Source organism: Sciurus vulgaris (assembly GCF_902686455.1).
Source record: "Sciurus vulgaris genome assembly, chromosome: 8".
Lineage (NCBI taxonomy): Eukaryota > Metazoa > Chordata > Mammalia > Rodentia > Sciuridae > Sciurus > Sciurus vulgaris.
In genome coordinates this window covers 98,805,515-98,816,200 of record NC_136468.1, presented here as the reverse complement: position 1 = coordinate 98,816,200, position 10,686 = coordinate 98,805,515, and the positions used below count along the sequence as shown (strand labels likewise).

Sequence of the window (10,686 nt, the reverse complement as noted above, 5' to 3'; positions counted from 1 at the left end):
AAATATTAATGAACTCTAATTAAGAAGATTTGAAAACTTCTGGCAATCCTGAGAATAGACAAAATCAGAGTTTCCAATATATGTGATAGGACAGAACAGGAATAACCCAAACTGCCCAGGCAAAGTGGGATGAGTCCTCAAATTCCTGATTACACTCACATCTCATGTGATTTTTGTTTGAGCTTGTTATTTTTTTAACATTGGCAGGGCCAGTTTTTATGTATTTATATGATGAGGGATAGAATATTGGTGTAATTTTATTCAGCACAAAGGGAGATTTTTATAAAGACTTTTCAGATAGTGTGTCACGGGTGGCAATGCAATCAAAGTGTTTGGTCCTGGCACAAAGCTCATTGTTACAGGTAAGTTTTCTTTCAATTTTGCAGGGTTAAGTAGGGAGTGGAGGCAGGAATGCAGGTGCTGGAGGCTCAGGGTGGTGCTGATCAGAGTTCTTAGAATTGCTCCTGGTGTGTTCACTTAACCTAGACTGACCTCTGGAGTGCACTTGGTCCAGGTCGGGAGAGGTAGTGTTCTCCCTGATCTGGCATAGGAACATTAACAAGGAGTTTAGAATGACTGTGGATTCCCTAGGGATGGAGGTTTAAAACTTCATGTACAAAGGTAAAAGAAAACCATAGTGGAACACATACTTTTTAGTCATTTATTGAAAAAGCACATGGAATTTTCAAATACAACATTTTTGTTGTAAAATTAGAAAAGGATATCAATGCATGAGTTCTTCAGGAATAATGGGAAATATGGAGTGTATATGACCTTCAACATCTATTTTGGTTAAAGGAAGAAATGGCCCTTAAATTGTCATGTTGGAGCACATAGTCATAGAAAACAAATTACTACTGATGATGATGATGATGATGATGATGATGATGATAGTAACCTCTTGTGTCACTATAGTGGTTTTAATCAAATTGGGTTTTCCATCTCATTCCATTTTGGTCTCATGCTGATAATAATACTGAAGGGATTTGCACTTTCATCGTTGTTTCCAAATAAATAAAGCACCAAAAACTTCGAAGTTATTTTATTTGCTCAACCACAGAACTTGTTATGAGCAAAGTAAAACAGGATCAAAACGCTGCTCTCTAAAGAATTCCAGGGCAATTCCTTTAGCCACACATTTGAAGAGCACAAACTAGTCTAACGTTTTTGATACAGGTAGCATCACTGTGGTATTTGGATAAGAAGGTCTTCGGGGGTGGAACTAAACTTGTTGTCACAGGTAACTACCAGAAGAATACAACTTTTCCAAGGTAATAAGGTAATATAGGGAAAGCAAGAAAAGATCCTATTGGAATAATAGTTTTAGGGGAAAAAAATGGATTGTAATGGAGATATTTATGGGGAAATCTTAGGAGAGATTTTAATCAAATGTTTATACCAAAGGAGAACAGACATTGTGCAAATGCTGTAATGAGATTTGGTTTTGTGTACGTGTGAACTTTTAAAAGGGCTTATATATAAAGTATATGATGATATTATGGAAGTGTTTGACCCTGGGGCAAAGTTAATGATCACAGGTAAGTTTGTGATAGACTCAGAAGACATGTTTCCTTTCCTCAAGGTCAAGCATGTAGAAAAGTAGTGAGTAGACAGACCTGAAGTTCTGTTTCCACCACTTCCTGCTAAGTGATCATGGGCAATTGTTCCTTGGCCTGTTTCCTTTTCCCTAAATGGTACAACAGTATGAACCCAGCAAAGTTAAATGAGAACAGCGTGAGATAACATCAAATTCTTGGCATATCGTTGAATACATAAAAGGTGTCCAAAAAATGTTTTTCCAATTAAAATGTGAAGGGAATGTTATATCCACTGTGCAGAGCTGTTTTCAGCAAATAAAATTTACAATAGATTCTCCAAAGGATTTAACTCTATTTCAAATTATGCAAATGACAGGTTAACATCCATTCGCACAAAAAAATCGAATGTGGAGGTACTTGTTTCTCTTTAGCAGACTTATTCATCTCTTGGCAAGAAAAATCATGCTAATATGTGTTTTAAAAACATTTTGCTGCCCTAATCCTTAGAATCTTAATTCTTTATCTTAATCGATAATAAAACCTATAGCCAATAAAGTTGGTCTTTTGCCCATATTAGAAAAGAACTTTAAATTCATATGGAAAGTGACCAGGATATAAAATCAACTAAATATTGTTGGAAATGTCATAAATCTGAAATGCAAATTTAAATATGAAAATATCTGCAAATATTTGATGAAAGAAAAAACAAAAAAGGAGAACAATTAAATAAAAATCCATATGCAGATTTGAAATATAATATGTTCAATATAAGTCGTGGTTGATATTTGATCAATTTATATGGAATTCATTTTACTATATCTTGAATTATAACAACTTGGGCAATTTAACTCAAATATATTGATTGGTTATTTAATTTAACTCAAAATATGTTGTTTGATTGTTCAAGGGATAAATTTAAATAAATTGGACAGATTTATTAATCTTTAAAATACTGGAAATAAATACTAGTTCTTCTATTAATTATGCAAATAAAGTAGAATGACTGTCATGCTATGTATCTCCAAAAATTTTGACCATGACAAAACCCACTCTTAATATGTACATTTAAAAGTAAAGTTTTAAAAGACCATGCAATATAAAGGTCCAGACTACAGATACCAATCATACATATAGAAGTACACTATTTAGTGCTTAGGTATTTATTAGGTAGATAAAACTCTGGAATTCCTAGGTTCTTTTTACCCTAAAAGGAGTAAAGCCTAGACAATCTGGTTAAGGAAAGAGAACCATAAGGTAGTAAATGGTGAATTTTAATAAAGAAAATTTCCAATTTCCTTAAAGTAATGAAACAGAAGTATTCCCATGAAGAAAAGCAAATTTCTAAGATGAAAATTAGACTTGTTAATATATTGGATAGAAAATAAAAGTATAATGTATAACTAAAAATTTTACCTTTTATAACATACCTTTTAAATTAAAAATAAAGTATGTGTTCGGAGAATACACACTGAGTAAGTGCTTTAAAAACAAGAAGCATGAAATTAAAATAAGCACATTATGACCTGATTGTACTTTTTAAGCCACAAAACTATTAACATCATGTGCTTACTGATTCTGTATAAAAAAAACAGGAGCTCAGTTGCAACAGGCAGAAATAATCAAGAACAAATTTTTTCCTTTTCTTTTCAAATAATAAATCCAGTTCTCCTTTTCTAAAGAAATTACATGTTGAATTATTAAAATAATTTCAAATTAGCTAAAACATAATAGTGGCAAAGTATTTGAGTTTCTACTGGAAATCAAATTTTCTAATATGATTTGAAAACTTTCTAGGGTTCCAACATTCATAATTTAGTAATTAATTTAAGCTATGTGTCTAATTAGTAAACATTCAAGGTGATAAGCTTTGTAAACATATGATGTTTTGATTTATATTTTGGTATTATGCTTGTGAGAAACTTTAGAACCTTAGATTTCAACATTATATCAATTAAAAATTTACTGAGCAGGTTAAGATGAGGAGATAAACCGAGTTCCAAAACAGTTAAGTTACATACACATCGGTACAAATTTTGGGACAGAAGATAATATTCAAAACATTGATATGTAGATAAGTATAGACCATCTTGCTAGACTGAAAGAAGCATAAAAATACCACCGTGGAGTAATCCTGGTGATAGTTGAATTTCAAGTGAAATTACAAAATGAAATGTGCTTTTGGTGAATATTTTCTCAAGCAAAACAAAATTCAGATAAGTGCATTAGTTGATAAAATTAACATCACGAGTATTTCTGAAAATAATCAATATGAATTTAATAAAAGTTGTGGAAATGTTGCTATTTTGCTTGCAAATTCAAGACACTAAATAATCTGGAGGTGCAACTTTAAATACTGCCTGGCCCAAAACTTCAGATATGACAGTGAGATGTTAAATCAACTTAGATATTAACTAGAACTCCAGAAACTTTGGAACTGGTCTTGGGAACCTCCTTTGAATCTCAGAGGTCAACTTGATAGATAGTTAAGTATACATGGAAGTAGATTCCTGTTAAAGCAAATGACTGCATATTGTTACCAAAAAAATTGAAAATCTAATTCCTTTCATTGATTCATATGAGAAATAAGATAAATAGTGTATATTCTAGAATCAGTTAAATGAAGAATGGGTTGCACAGAATTGCAGAGAATGAGATTGTGAGCTACTTGGCCAGAAAGCTTAAGTGACAAAGCACTTTAGAAAGGACCACAGAGCCTCATCTAGAGAGATCACTAAAGTGACCTGGTTTCCTTCTCCTTCCTATTGTCCACCTTGGCAATATGCTCCACTATGAGAAAACAGATGCAAATAGTAATTAAATCATCATCATATCATCATCATCATCATCATCATCGTCATCATCAATCAGTGGGTTCATGAATGTTGGAAGTCTTGATTAGGAACAGTTAAAAAAGTCATCCCCTTCTTAGCATGTGGAGAAAGAACAAAGGCCAGATTTGACTCCAGGTTTGCAAAACCACCTCACTTCTTGAAGCTCTCTCCACATCTTTCAATAAGGACAAGAGTAAATACTTTGCATCCTAGGTGGGAATGGAAGACCACCTTGAGCACTAATTCAGTGACAACTTGTCTTTTCATTTCTATGCACTAGGTTTTTCCAAACTGTGCAATGTTTGTTTCTCTAGTAATTCTTTTTGTTGATATTCCTTTTTCTCCACAGATAAAATCTCTGATGCAGACCTTTCCCCCAAGCCCACGATTTTTCTTCCTTCAGTTTCTGAAATAAATCTCCATAAGGCTGGGACACATCTTTGTCTTCTTGAAAACTTTTCCCCTGATGTTATTAGGGTATATTGGAAAGAAAAGGGTGGTGATAGGATTCTGGAATCCCAGCAGGGAGATACTATGAAGACTAATGACACATACATGAAGATGAGCTGGCTAACTGTGACTGAAGAGTCATTGGATAAAGAGCACAGGTGTATCGTCAAACACGAGAATAACAAAGGAGGAGTTGATCAAGATATTCTCTTTCCTGCAATAAAGAAAGGTATGTGTATTTAAGTGTAAATACGACCTCCTGGAAAATTTACATTTTCTTTTCATAGTTTTGAAATTGGGTCTCCCTATGTTGCCCAGGTGGGCCTGAAACTCACAATTCTCCTGCCTCAGCCTCACATGTACTTTAGGTAACAGTTGCCCGCCACTGCTCTGGAAAACATACTAGATGAAGAGTATCCTACCCTTTTAGGATGTATTAATGAACAAGGATATAAATCCTTCTTCAATGTCTTTATAGAAAATGGGAAACTAAGTGGCCTACCATTTTTTCTGTTCATTTAAAATGGTATTGATTTTGGACAAAAATTTGAAAATTTTTTTAGGTGTTTTGGCCTCAGTTTCATCATTTGAAATATTCAGATCATATGATATTCTTGTTTTTTTTCCCTTCCTTTTATATTTTTTGATTATTGTGTACACAAAAAGTTTTTAAAAGAAAAATCTGAAAATGCAGTAAAAAAAAAAAAAACAAATATATGTAATCTCACTGTAACCATTCTCTTTGGTTTATATTTCCATGGTTTTTTTCTTTCATTATACCTATGCATTTGGAATATTTTAATTGCAAATTAAAATTCTAAAGCTTTCTTTGCTCATCTATGTACAATAAACATCTTTCCACATCAATAATTGCAATTAGGCATCATTTTACTAATTACACAGAATCCTACTTTATGCAGTTTTCACATATTTACTGTTTCCTGACACAAACCATTCTACATGATTCTAATTTTAATTATAATTAACATCTTGGAAACTGAATATCTCTGTGCATATTTAATAAGTTGCTAAAAGCACAATTTGTGATCAAAGCAAATGTGGTGGTTTTTATTTTTTGAGGGATATACAGAAATATCTGAACATTTTTATTTAACATTTTCTTAACATTTTAAAATTTGTCCTGATTAGTTGTATATAACAGTAGAATGCATTTATACATTTTGATAGATCATACACAAATATTCTTTAGATTTTTTAAATGTGTTAAGGGCTCAGTGTGTAGCTCTGTGATAGAAGGTTTGCACAGCATGTGCAAGGCCCTGGGTTCCATCCCCACCATTGTAAAGAGAAAGGAAAAAAATTAAAAAAAAGAAAGAAAGAAGGAAAGAAACAACATACATTAAGGCACCTAGCAACTTACTCATAATAAATGTAAAAGAGAAGTTTCTACTTTTGATAACTTTGCAAAATAGGAGTAGATATGTGTCTTTCAGGAATGTTGTACCAAGCAATTAAAGTTCCCCATTTCCGTATTGTTATGCAAAAAGTTTAACCTGCATAGAATGGGTTCTTAGTTGACAAAATTTTCTGACCTAAGATCCAAGGTGTGGTACAACAAAACAGAACCACCTTGGCTGCTGCAGTTCAACAGAGGCCTTGAGTGGTTCTAGTAATTATTTCATATATCACGATTACACAAAATTCCATCATTAAAGATTGGGTGAGGCTAACATGCACAAACATGCTTGCGTTCTGAATAATGAATGTATTTCTTGACATTGGTAAGGACAGCTCAAAAAAAAAAAAAAAAAACATTTCCTGTACTTCTAGCATATGGTAGACTTGAGTAGAAATGTGGATGAGTCAGTGCCCCAAGGTGGATACCCTCAGAGAAGAGAGAATCCTCTTTTTCTCGTCACTAGGGACCACACATGAGTCAGGCAAAGTGTCCTAAAGGAATCCCATTGATGCAATGAGGTACATTTCCATACGGCTGGGCAGAGGGCTGAATGTGTAGGGCCTGGTGGTGGTCCAGTGACTATGCATCACAGTCCCGAGTGTTAAACAGCAGTCCAAATGCCCCAGAGTGGCAATAAAGATTCATTCTTGTTCTATTCCTTGTGGCTATAATCCCTTTTCAACCAATAGAACAAACACAAAATAGAACACATGAAGACCTTTGCCACGCAAGACCCAGATTTCTTAAGTGAGACTTTATCTTTGGGACCCTTAGTTTCTGCAGTGATCAATGAGGTATGAACAGTTGCCTTGAGAATATGCATGATTTGCAGTAAAATAAAAAGACGTAGTTGCTTTTCATTGCACAATAGTGGTTAAAAATGTATCCTTTATAAACAGAAACTTAACTTATAAATGATACCTACTGAATTACAGAGTGAGACCAATTATTTCTATAAATGCAAGACAGGTTTTTTTATGCCCTCCTGTCTCTGTGTGGATTGATTGTATATATTTATTTATGTGCACATATAAATAGCACATATACCCATGCTGTCAAATATTGGCCATGAATAATTGACCAGTACTTGCTCTGGTTTTACGCAGGCATCACCAAGACTGATCCTCAAGCTTGCTTGAAAGATAAAAATGGTAAGTTTTTGTGTATATTTGCCTTCATGTCATGCTTTAGTGCTTTTCCCCTCTTTATCATCTTAACTTTTGAGCTGCTTTGGTATAGATAGAAAAACCAGAATGGGTTCATACTGCAGAATAGACTGAGTGATATATTAAATTAATGCCTAACTTCTTAGGCATCATATTAACACAGGAAATTACTGATTTGGGTAGGAGATGACTGTGACTAGAGGATAAAATGATATGCTCTGAACTATTTCAACAAAGGAACTTCTTTCATTCACCTAGTATTTCAAATGACTTGGGAGATTGTGATATCAAGTTGATTCTAGATTTATTTAAAAGTTCAAGCTAGTTACTAATAAGGTGAACTAGTGCTTACGTAGGGTTTTTTGTACAGAAGAACTTGAACTGGGTTCTCCTTGCGTTTTCTTGTTTAGTCCTCATCATATTGATATCAGTGGTACAGTAGTTACCTCCATTTTATAGATGAGGGTGATGGGCTAAAATTAAGTCCCTTGCACATGCTACACGGCCAGATGTTGGGTTTCAATTCATGTCTTCAAATGAAGAGTTACTCAGTTCTCTATTCTTCCTCTAAGATAGACTCTCAGAGCCTTCTAAGATAGAATCTCAGAGCAAGAAATTCCAAAGCATTGGTGCTGAAGCAGGCTGGACACATGGTGGGGGTAGGAAGTGCATGGGCCTCAGAGTATCACAGACTGGGCTGTCCCCCGTTCTCATAATGATTGTTGTGTCCACATGAGTGAATAACTTCTATTTGTAAAATTTTACTTATCTGCCACCGGAGAATAATTATACTACATTCACCTATAATGAAGAGATAATTGCACAAATGTGAATATTTAACATAAGGCATCTCTTTAGCAGAATAAGAACTAGTTTCTGGCCCTTTTTTCCCTTCATATGCACACAGAAGGTGACTGGAGGCGTTGGCTCCAACACTGCTCACCTTTCCTTTGTTCCCAGTATCCCTGGGTCTGAACCTCAGCTGCCACACAGGCAAGGAGAGGCTGAAACCCACACCTGACCAAGGGCTGGTAGCTATGAACACATTTCTTGAAGTCTCTTTATACACTCAGGTTCAATGATTCTTTAGTTCTGACTCTATGAAGATGGAATATGTACATGGAATTTTCCATGGGAAGAGACTTGTCCTTGTGGCTCAGCAGTTAACCACCGTAGACCGCTGCCTTATCTTTGTTGCATGACATCACATATTCTCATAAAACTTCAAAGGTTATCATGTGTAATTATCCCAAATATTATAGCATCAACAAGAGCATTTAGAGAAGAAAGGGGAGTGTGCCCCAACCACCTAATGTCTCTAGGTATTCATATTAACTTCTGTTTTTCCATTTCACATGGTGTCCTCTTTTCTAAAAGCTCTCGCCCATCCTGATATGAAAATACACCCCCTATTTTCAATTCTTTATCCCCTTCTGGGAGATCTTACTGCATGCACAATGTGTAATGTCTCAGGTGCTTTTCGATCAGCAGTTCATCTATATGTATGCCTAACCTTCTGATCTGTAGGGTGTTGAAGAACTTGGAGATGAAGAATCAAAGAACAGAGGAGAATTTTCTCATTAAAGTCAGGTTGCTGGGATCAAAAATCTATGGTTGTTACTTACCATATACATAACATCAGGCAAATTACTTTTTACTGTGTCCTAAATTTGTATGCAAATTCAGAATGAAACTAATCCCTCTCATAGGTCATAATGATTAAGTAAGAGGAGAACTTTAAATATGGAGCTTTCTGATTACTGTTAGGCTTTTGTTTAGTGGTTAATTAATATTGTCTCTATTATTTAAGACATGTTGGGTGAAGAAATTTGACTATATAGTTATCATATACCCTTTTGCTCCCCATTGACTCATCTATTAAAAATGCAGTCCTGCTTTTTGACATTAGGAAGGTTCTAAGTGAGTATGGCAGAGGTCGTCAATGCACTTGACTTGTAAGCTGAATCTTGCTTTTGGTGGTTCAGATGGGGGTGGAAGAGGTTGACCTTTGGGGTTTGGTGTGGGTGGTGTCACTTCAGTGTAGGTCACCAAGAATAAATATCTGTGGCACCCTTCCCCATGAGGGTATGTTCCTGTCGAAGAACAGGTGAAACTAATTGCATGACTTCTCTTAGATGCCCTGAGACTGCAGCTCACAAACACCTCCGCCTACTGCATCTACCTCCTCCTGCTCCTCAAGAGTGGGGTCTATTTGGCCATCGTCACCTTCTGTCTGCTAAGAAGAACAGCTGTCTGCAGCAATGGGAAGAGCTCCTAACAGACAGTGGCACAACAGGACTGTCGTGTGTTCTTGGTTTATGGTCCAGAACAGCATTTGCTGAGGACCTAGCTGGGCTTGCTTGCTGAGTTCAGGCTCCTTATGTTCAAATGTGTATTATTCTCTAATTATTGCAGATGCTTTTAAAACCAATGGGCAAACTCAGGAACTTCACTCTGTGACAACAAGGAGTAGCCCATGGTGGTCCCTAGTCCCTCTGTTTCCACAGTCCCCATCAGCCCCTCCAGCCAGCCCAAATCATGGCAGCTGTGGTGTGAAGAGAGTACGGTTTCTAGTCACAGTCCTTAGTGCCCTAAGAAGACTATCTTAAAGTCTTCCATTCTAAACACCCTAAAGCAACCTTCTTTGCTACTTGGAGTCTGTGCTTTATCTTTCATAGAAGACATAATAAATTTTAAAAATCAAATATCTACCTTTACTCATGCATATTTTAATTTGAAAAATGAATGGAAAGTCCAAGGTGAGAAACAGAATGACAATTTAGCCATGACTTATCCATTTGCGTCCCTTTGTTTAGAGATGGGAAACTCTCCCTGCTCTGGAAAGCAGACACAGGCAGGGATCTTTGAGATCACTGAGAGTTTTATGGGGTTGACATCACTGACTGGGCACTAGCAGCCTCTCCTGTAGTTGCAAACCTAAGCCCCTTCCCTCCCGTATGCAGCCCTGAACTTGAACAGTGCAGAGAGGAAGAGCTCAGGTGGTGGGGGACACAGAGTTGGGGGTGCGGCACTGGTGTGGCTGATGGTGTTTTATTTTCTCAGGCTTCTTTTGTTTTCGTGCTCTGTCGAATGTGGTTGATTCTTAGAAAAGACTCAGAGTCAAACCAGCCCCTACTTGATTGGGTAGTAAGAGGTGGCTGAGGTGTTGGAAGAGAAGTCAAGGGCCGTTAAACCACAACCAATTTTATCAATTTTGAAAAGTCATAGCTAGTGGTAGGAGGCATCCAAGTTTACACAGGTAGGCATGGCTGGGACCTCCT

At 36.0% G+C, this 10,686-nt stretch overlaps 1 gene segment (V, D, J or C); it reads left to right on the top strand.

The window, feature by feature from the left end:
- Window positions 1–309: 309 nt before the first annotated feature.
- LOC306667442 (T cell receptor gamma constant 1-like) lies at window positions 310–10,082 on the top strand. The segment is given in 4 exons: window positions 310–362; window positions 4,719–5,048; window positions 7,346–7,390; window positions 9,541–10,082.
- Window positions 10,083–10,686: the final 604 nt, after the last annotated feature.